Below are 2,500 nucleotides of genomic sequence, written 5' to 3'. Positions count from 1 at the left end.
GAACCAACAGCGTGGGACACAAATCCAACTACGAGCTTTTTAACCGCAACAACTTTAATATACGCTATTGGAGCTGGAATTACCGCGGCTGCTGGCACCAGACTTGCCCTCCAATAGATACTCGTTAAAGGATTTAAAGTGTACTCATTCCGATTACGGGGCTTCGGATGAGTCCCGTATCGTTATTTTTCGTCACTACCTCCCCGTGCCGGGAGTGGGTAATTTGCGCGCCTGCTGCCTTCCTTGGATGTGGTAGCCGTTTCTCAGGCTCCCTCTCCGGAATCGAACCCTGATTCCCCGTTACCCGTTACAACCATGGTAGGCGCAGAACCTACCATCGACAGTTGATAAGGCAGACATTTGAAAGATGCGTCGCCGGTACGAGGACCGTGCGATCAGCCCAAAGTTATTCAGAGTCACCAAGGCAAACGGACCGGACGAGCCGACCGATTGGTTTTGATCTAATAAAAGCGTCCCTTCCATCTCTGGTCGGGACTCTGTTTGCATGTATTAGCTCTAGAATTACCACAGTTATCCAAGTAACGTGGGTACGATCTAAGGAACCATAACTGATTTAATGAGCCATTCGCGGTTTCACCTTAATGCGGCTTGTACTGAGACATGCATGGCTTAATCTTTGAGACAAGCATATGACTACTGGCAGGATCAACCAGGGAGCTGCGTCAACTAGAGCTGAGCAGCCGGCCGCCCGGGAGTGTGTCCCAGGGGCCCGCGCGAACACGCAAGCGTCCGCTCAATTATTCTGCAAACAGGAGGAGGCTGAGCTCCCCTGCACAATACACCTCGAAACCCTCTCAGGTCCCGGCGGCGCGCAGCGCCGTCCTAAGTACTTGGTCGGGTTCGAGAGAGGCGCAATCGCCCGGAGTTAGGCGAGTAGACGCTTTAGGTGCGACCACCCGTGCTCCCAACTGAGCTTGCCGCTGCCGACAGAGGCCCGGGAGCGTGCTGTCGTGGCATTGCCGGCGGGAGACAACACGCGCCACCTACGGTGACCGGCAGCTCCAACGCCAGCGCCACAGAAGGGCAAAGGCCCCACGTGGGTGCCGAAGCGAACTCTCCCAGCACAGCGCACGTGCCAACACGTCCGCACAACTGCGATACAAACCACCAGCGAGAACCGCTGGGGCGACCGAGCAGCAGACGGCGTCGCGGCGCCGAGTGCCGGGCGGCGGCGCATCCTCAACGCACACAGTCCTCAGTCGGACCAGCACACTGCAGATGTCCACCGCGCTTCGCACCGGGCCCGCGAGGACCCACTTTGGCCGCCCGGCGCCGCGCGCAGGGTGCCCCGGCGCGCAGCTGCGCCGCCTGCCGCGTCCGTCGGCCGGCGCGCCTGCCACTGGGCGCCCCCACCAGCCGGCTGTAGCGCGTGCGCCCACGCACCGCGCGGCCAGCACGCCGGGCGGCCCCCCCTCACCGGCCGGGGACGGTCCCACCCAGCCACCGCCGCGTATCGCTTCACACACAGATTTGCCCTTACTGATTTACCTCCAGCAACAACAACCGCACCACAATGGGTTTACCAGTTGTTCATTTGCGTAACGTCACCAGCAAACGTAGACGTCCATCCCAGTTTGCAAATGCAACGATTATTGCATACCTGTCTGTTAGGTGTCACGACACACTACGTCTGCCCACATACACGCAACAAAATGTGCACGACTAGAGAACACGTGGGAGGTGGCCCCCTACGTATGCGATGTCCATTACGAGACCGACTGTCAACCAGCATCTGTACCATGTCGCAGATGTGGAACGCGGTGCACCATGCTATCACACTGTGTGAGAAGAGACGACTACGTTTGAATACACGCGCCACTACATCAACAGACGGCTCATGCTGATCGCCATCCAGGGCGTCCGTTACTCCCACACGTCTCTATGGCGTACCACACTGCAATGTAGCTGTTATGGGGAGACGGCACGTGGCTGAGTGCACAACATATGGACCGTATGGTTCGCTGTTGTTGGGCGCAGTCGTTGTACGGTCACACATGTGCCACAGCGTATCATTCAGTACATACGGACCTATGTGCAGTACAATGTGAGGGTTAAGCTTACGACATCAGCGGACAGTGGACACAGGCCGTACCACGACGTAGACTGAGCGCTTCGACATGCGAATGCCAGTGAACAGCTGCGAAGGGCATTGAACACGCAAGCACCTGAACGACCAGCATGCGAAGGCAGGGGGGGGGGAGGGGGGGGGGATGTACATCCTGCAGTCGTCCACATTACAGTGTACAGCGGGAGCATGTAAAAAGTAAGCAACACTTGCGAAGTGTTGAACATGAAACGATACACAAGAGGGTGGGCGGTGCGAGTAGCGAACTATATTCAGAGGGTTGTGGTTAGACAACACTAGATTAATGTAACGTGTCATATGCCAATTACAGAGCAGGTTAAGGCACAACTTGGGTTAGGTTAAGGCACAACTTGGGTTAGGTTAAGGCACAACTTGGGTTAGGTTAAGGCACAA

General features: G+C 56.9%; 1 non-coding gene across 1 annotated transcript in view; it reads right to left on the bottom strand.

The window, feature by feature from the left end:
• The window catches only part of LOC126178781 (small subunit ribosomal RNA), a 1,909-nt gene extending 1,232 nt beyond the window's left edge, over positions 1 to 677 (bottom strand). The window contains exon 1 of the ribosomal RNA XR_007536638.1: positions 1 to 677. This exon is cut by the window's left edge and continues 1,232 nt beyond it. This is a non-coding gene — a ribosomal RNA (small subunit ribosomal RNA).
• Positions 678 to 2,500: the final 1,823 nt, after the last annotated feature.

This window comes from Schistocerca cancellata, chromosome 3, assembly GCF_023864275.1.
Source record: "Schistocerca cancellata isolate TAMUIC-IGC-003103 chromosome 3, iqSchCanc2.1, whole genome shotgun sequence".
NCBI lineage: Eukaryota > Metazoa > Arthropoda > Insecta > Orthoptera > Acrididae > Schistocerca > Schistocerca cancellata.
This window is presented reverse-complemented; position numbering and strand designations above follow the sequence as displayed.